We start from the raw sequence: 7,013 nt of genomic DNA, 5'->3' as shown, positions 1-7,013 counted from the left end.
TAGATGTTCCTCTCCTGAGGCAGGCACACTCCCACCCCAGGGCCTTTGCACTTGCTGTCTCCTCTGCCTGGAATGCTCTTCCCTTCATATCACTTGGCTGGTACCCTCGTGTCCTTCAGAATTTTACTCAACAATCACCTTCTCATTGTCATCTCCCTCATTTAAAATGTTACTTCCCCCCTCACCAACTCTTCTCTGCTTTATTCTTTCCTCTTAACACCATCACTGTAACGTGTCCTCCATTTTACTTTCTTGCTTGGTATTGTCTGTCTCTCTCACCAGAGTGTCACCTACATGATGGTATGGATTTCTGTCTGTTCTATTCACTGCCGTGCCTAATATTGTACATCATACAGATATGCTCAATAAACAGTTATTTAATGAATTGTTGAATGAAAATTCACATCAAGAAAAAGTTCATGCTTATCACTGTTTTAAAACTTTCATCATTTAACAATTTGGAATAACGCACCTGACTATTTGAAAGCAGCTGCCCTGAATATCCAGGGTCTGTGACCACCATTCCCAGTGAGCTGTTTAAAATGTTCACCTGGGGCTGTGATGTGTATATGGGAGCCATAAGGGTGCAGTTGTGTTCAGACACTTCCCGGATCCCTCCCACTCAAGATCTGAACCAGCCCCTAATCTGGGGGAGGGTGGTGGGTTTGTTTGTTTGTTTGTTTTTTGCTGTACGCGGGTCTCTCACTGCTGTGGCCTCTCCCGTTGCGGAGCACAGGCTCCGGACATGCAGGCCCAGCGGCCATGGCTCATGGGCCCAGCCACTCCGCGGCATGTAGGATCTTCCCAGACCGGGCTCGAACCCGTGTCCCCTGCATCGGCAGGCAGACTCTCAACCACTGCGCCACCAGGGAAGCCCTGGGGCGGCGTTTTATAAGGAATCTGCCTGCCAAAGCCCACAGCCTCTAAAGTTGGCCGCAGAGCAGGGCAGCTCCAAGTCCTGTGGTTCCAGACTCACCCTCTCACAGATCCCTGCTGTCTAGGGGAGGGAACCACAGTGCTCCCTTTGATGGTCTGCTTAGAGCGTGGCCTTAGAGTTCTCGCCTGCATTCCCCACAGTACAGCTGAGACCCTTTAAACAAGATGCTACTAAGGCCGGGGCAGGGGGCGGGATCAGAGGGAAATAAGCGCAGACAGCATCACGTTGCTAAGTTCTCTGTGTCACATGCCATGCTCCCTCAGCTTTGGGTTCAGTGACCTCAGTAAATGCCCAGCTCCCTGTCTACCTCTGTGTACAAGAGGCCCCCCACTCCACACCCCAAGAGAATGCTCCACCTAGACTCCTTCAGGTCCAGATCACAGGGAGTGAGGCCCAGAGGGATGCAGATGCTATCAAGGCAGGAGAGGAGAGGGCCGGGGAAGCCAAGGATGCAGCTCAGGGAAAAACATCCCCAAGTACAAAGGTCATCTGCAAGGATTTGGGTCAGTCACTGATGGCTTAAGAACAGCTATTTGTGACCTTTGTTCCAGGATATGATCTCATTGGAGCCTCACAACAGTCTCTGTGGGGTAACTTGGCATAATTTTTAGGGGCTCAGAGCTTAGGCTGCCCATGGACTTGTGTGACCTTGGGGAACTCTCACTCTCGCTGACACTCAATTCCTAAGTCTCTAACAGGTTCTCCACGGGGGCAATTCTGCCCCAGGGGCATTTGGTAATGTCTGGAGACATTTTTGGTTGTCACAACTCAGGGGTGGGATGGTGCTTCTGGCATCTAGTGGGGAGAGGCCAGGGATGCTGCTAAACATTCTACAATGCACAGGACGGCCCCCACCAGGAATTATTCATCCCTAAATATCAAGAGTGCCAAGGTGGAGAAACCCTGCTCTGTAATAAGGGGATGATAAAACCCATCTCATGGGCTGGTGGTGGGGGTTAGAATCAATCATGTGAAATGCAAGACTGTGTGTTGCAAAGTTAGAGCTGTCTGCGTAGCTAGCTGGTCGTAGCTTCCAGGGGACCAGGAGCCAGTTGCAATTTACCAGAATTTGCATCATCATGGGTATTATTGAATTTCACTATAATCCTATCGTATGGATGAGAAGCCCAATTTCCCACTGGAATCATTTCTGCCTGAGTGCTTCTCCATCTTTGAGGGCTTCTTCATCCCTAGCTTGTTTCTTCTCGTCTGAGAAAGGTGCGCTTCAAAACCACCACGTGATGCGTATTGGATTTGTTTGTAAACCAAGGGTAACTAGGTTAAAAATGAAGACCAGAGGGTACTTCTAGGAGAAAAGGCGTAGGTACTGGAGCATGAACTTTATACTGTCTGTTTCGTGTGTTCAGAGTTCTTTGTTTGCTTATTTCCTGGTTCACAGATGAGGCTGCCTGATATGGAGTCTGAAGAGGGTAGGTATTATCATCACCTGAATAAATTCTGTCTGCTTTGGAATGTACTGTATTGTTTTTTTTTGTGTTTTTTGTAATTTTTTTTTTTTTTGGTGCCTGGAAATGACTTCCTTAGGTTGGACTTAGAAGAATTATTTTGGCAAATACACGTTAGGTGTCTACACTGTGCCAGGCACAGTGGGTACATGGAGCCAGCCAGCCGGCTGAGATCCAGAACTGAGTACACACCTCAGCTTGGTAAAGCGTTATCCAACTGTTCATTATTCATTCCCTCGTTCATCGAGAAATATTTAACAAGCACCCATGTGTGTCAAGCATGGCTCTGGGAATTTACTTACATTAAATCCCTTTATCTTCAAAACTACCACACAGGGTAAGTCTAATAATACCCACTTGACAGATGAAAAAACTGAGAGTCAGAATGGCGAAATCACTTGTTCAGGATCACACCTCAAGGAAGGGGTGGAGCTGGGCCTGAGCTCTCAACCCCTCTCACACCCTCCCCCATCCTGGGCTCCTGAATTCCCCAAGAAAACTTTGCGTAACTGCTCTCTAAGAACCCTGAATGGAGTGCTTGTCTTTTCCTGGTTTCAGGAGCCATGAAACTGGTATTTCCTTAGCTCTTTACAAACTTAGATGGTTCCACCCTTGAGAGATACCTAAGCACCAGCCTCCCATGACAGAGGGGGAAACCCAGCTGTTCTGGGGCCCTGGTGACGCTGGCCTAGTGCCAGCTATCCTCAGCCCCAGAGTAAAGCCAGAATGAGGGCTAGCAAACAGAAGATGGGGTGAGGGGTCAGCCATCAATCAGGACAGATGGGAGAAAACACCTGTGTTCTTGCCTTGTTTAGTGGATTTTGGAGCCCCAGGATCTGCTCTGCCCCTATTAGCTGAGTAAACTAATAGGCAAGCTATGTAGCTTTTCTGTTCCTCAGTTTCCGTATTTATAAAATGGAGATGATAAGCCCTACCCGTGAGGATTAAATGAAATCACGTCTTGCTGTATTCAACATGAATTTGCCAGGAATATGAAACGTGGAGCACAGGTATCTCCTCATCTTCTCCCCTGTACCCATGGCAGACCTCACTAATAGATCACAGACCCCTTGCAGGATCTCAGTTCCCCGACCAGGGATCAAACCTGGGACCCGACAGTGAGAGTCCTAACCACTAGACTGCCAGGGAATTTCCCAAAGTTAGTGGTTTAAAACAAGCATTTTATTACATCTCATGGTTTTGTGGGTTAGGAATGCAGGCAGGGGTCGGCGGGGCAGTACTTTGGCTCCACATGGTGTTACTGAGGTTGCTTGATTCAGCTGGCAGCGGGGCTCATCTGAAGGGTCCGTCAGCTTCACCAACATCCCTGGCAGCTGGGTGGAGACTTCTGCAAGGCTGGGCCCAGCCACTCTCCCTCTCCACGAGGTCTTGGGGCCTCTGCGCGTGATTTCACCGGCCAGTGTAGTAAGACCTGTCCACGCGGCAGCTCAAAACTCCATGTGCCAGCAAGTAGAAGCTGCAGTCTCTCAAGGCCTGAGCCAGGACCTAGAAGGGCACCACTTCTGCTGTCTTCTGTTTGTCAAAGCAGTCACAGGCCCACCCAGGTTCAAGGGAAGGGGACCTCGACCCCACCTCTCCACAGGAGAAATATCAGAGAATTTGCAGTCATCTTTAAACTGCTACAGCAGGGGAGATGAAGTTTGTCTGCCAAGCTCTGGAAATAATCAGCAAATCAACAGGGCCCTTCTCACCCCTCCCTAGGCACCCACTGTCCCCCATATGTATTTGTTCAGAAGCTTCTTTGTGCCAGGCTCTGTGGGGGGCACAGAAATAAGACTTTCCTAGTCCCTGCCCTCCGGCAGCTCACAGCGGGTCTGGGAAAATGGGCCGTGTTCCATAAAGAAGTAAGAGGGCCAAGTGACTCGGCCAGGGGAGAGAGATACAGATCCTTCGGAGGCTCACGGGAGGGAAATATGGCTTCCGTGGTGGGATAGGGTGGGGCAGGTGGCCTCTGAGCTGCATTTTAAAGATGGCAACACTTTACAGCTGGACTCACATATCCCCCGAGAATATCAGATGCCTGCTGTGTGCCAGGTACTGTCTTTGGCCCTGAGGATGCAGCAGTGGACAGAACATGGCTCCTCTCCCAAGAAGCTAACCATTCTGGTTGGGGAAGACTATTAATAGGCAAGGTTCTACGTAAATAAAGAGCATAGTTTCCGATCCTGATAAAGGCTGTGAAGAGGATAAAGTGGGCTAAGGGGACCACTTGTAACTGGGGGGGGAGGGTGCGGGGGAAGGTTGTTGTAGGTGGGGTCTGTTGAGGCCCCCAGACGGCACTGGAGCAGGGATGTGATGGGCGCGAAGGTGCCAGCCAGGTGAGCGCCGAGGGCCGGGCAGGGTGTCCATCAGCGTCAGGGCCGGAGTGAGATAGCGGTGGTCACAATTCTGTCTGAGGAACAGGGAAAGACCAGGGAGGATGGTGCCCCCTGGGCAGGGTGAGGGGAGGCAGGGCCAGCCAGCGAGGCCGTAGAGGCCCTGGTGCGGAGTTTGCAATTAACCTAGGGTTTGACTTGAGTTTGCTGGAAGAAGAACCCGCCGGCTGCTGTGCGGACAGTGGATTAGACGGCGTGGAATCGGGAGGCCAGTGAGGAGGCCTCTGTGATGCCCACAGTGGAGATTTGGGGTGAGAGGAGTGGAAGTCGGGAGGAGGCCGGACTGCGGCTGGCCTAGGAGGCGCCCAGAGCATTTGCTGGTGGACAGATGAGGGTGTGGAAGGACTCTAAGAAGACTCTCGAGTTGGGGGCCTGCCTGTACTGGGTGGAGGGCCAGGGCTGCCATTTCCTGAAATAAGGAAACTGGGAGGAGGAATTTAGTCTGAGCAGATGGCATGGTTGTCATTTGAATTTTAGCTTCACTTTTTCAAGCAGCTATCATGGTAACCTTGCAACAGTTGTGGTTTAAAACAACGTCACCTGTGAGACAGGCTCTCCGGTGGCCGATCTGTGCCAAGCAAACCAAGGCTGTGGTAGTTCCCGCCCAGTTCCCCACTTAGCAGGAGCAGAGGGGGGCGTGAACCCAAGGTCTAGCCGACTCCCAGCCCCTTGCCATACATTATAAGCCAGTGGTTCTCAACCACACCCCACGCCACCCCAGGGGACATTGGGCAATGTCTGGAGACGTTTAGGACTGTCACAACTGGAGAGGTGCAACAGTCTTCTAGCGGGCAGAAGCCAGGGATGCTGCACGTTGTAGAACAGTCTCCACAACAAAGAATTACCCCATCCCAAATGTCAGGAGTGCTGAGGGTCAGAAAGCCTGACATAGACTATCCAAGAGAGGCAAAGAACAGTATGAGTGGGGATGGGAAGATGCGTGGGGGGGGGGGGGGTGATTTTGGTGATGGGACTTGAAAGAACAAAGGCACTGGGGCCAGACAGCCCAAATTTTGGGTGAGAAGACATCCAGGTTGGCCAAGGGGTCACGTGGGGCATGCACAGTGAGAGATGGGTTCGGACCAGATCCTGACAGGCCAGGGCAAGGAACCGATCTCCCCTCCGGGGCAACAGGAGGGCCTGAGGGTCAAGCCCAGGGGATGGGCACAATGGGAGAGCATGCTTTTCCTTTCCGTATCCCTCTCAGGAAAACGGCTGATAAATGTCCTCACACTAAGTGAGAGATGATGGAAGACGGAACTGGTGACCCTTTCCTGGGCTATCTGTATTTTAATGATGACAAAGTGTCCAACCAAAGAAGTGAAGCAATAATGGTGGAATTTCAGGCCTCATCAGGATGAGTCCAGGCAGAGAAGCCTGCCAGTGAGTGATCTCAGCCTGGGCTGAGGAGGTCAGAGGCCTGGGCCAGATTTAGGAAGCCCAGGTAAGGAAGTGCACTGATTTTCCATCAAGTCAACATCCACAGAGCACTCAGGACTCCATGTCAGGCACTGGTAAGGGCTCCACCTGCACAAGGCCCCCACACCTGTGAGGACAGTTCTGTTTTACACAAGACCCAAGACACTCAGGGCTTAAGTGGTAAGTCATGGAGCTGGGACTTGAACTCAGGCAGTGCTGGTCTGGGGCCTGTATTCTTTATCTTGACCAGCCCAGGGAAATCATAATCATCACCATTTTAAGCTTTACGTATACTAACTCGTTCACTCCTCACGACAATCCTGTCACTTTACAGGTTAGGAGACTGAGGCACAGAGAGGGAAGTAACTTGCCGAAGGTTACACAGCCGTCACGCTAGGACTGAAATCCAGGAAATCCCACTTCAGAGCCCACGCTCCTTCCCACCATTCCACAGGAAGCCCAGGGCTTTGTGGGAGGGCAGAGGAGGGCCCAGGACAGCTGTGCACCTCCAGGCTGTTTCTGAGATTTCCCACTCTTGCGATGGGAGATTAACACTCTGGGAATTGTAGACACCAGGGATGGGGTGGGTGGTGGGGAGGGACCAAGGAAGAAAATACAGGACACATTCTTGGCTTGAGGCCAGTTGAGAAAGTTAAAGAAAAGACCAAGAAAACTCTCCTTTGGGGGCCTGGTGCTATTTTGCAAGGTGTTGCCTTTCTCCTCAGCTGTATTTGCTTTGCCAAACTGGAACGCTTTTCTGAAATACAGCAGCCTAGGAGGCCCAGGGCTGTTTGC

This window comes from Neophocaena asiaeorientalis, unplaced genomic scaffold (assembly GCF_003031525.2).
Source record: "Neophocaena asiaeorientalis asiaeorientalis breed wild unplaced genomic scaffold, Neophocaena_asiaeorientalis_V1.1 scaffold79, whole genome shotgun sequence".
Classification (NCBI taxonomy): domain Eukaryota; kingdom Metazoa; phylum Chordata; class Mammalia; order Artiodactyla; family Phocoenidae; genus Neophocaena; species Neophocaena asiaeorientalis.
This window is presented reverse-complemented; position numbering follows the sequence as displayed.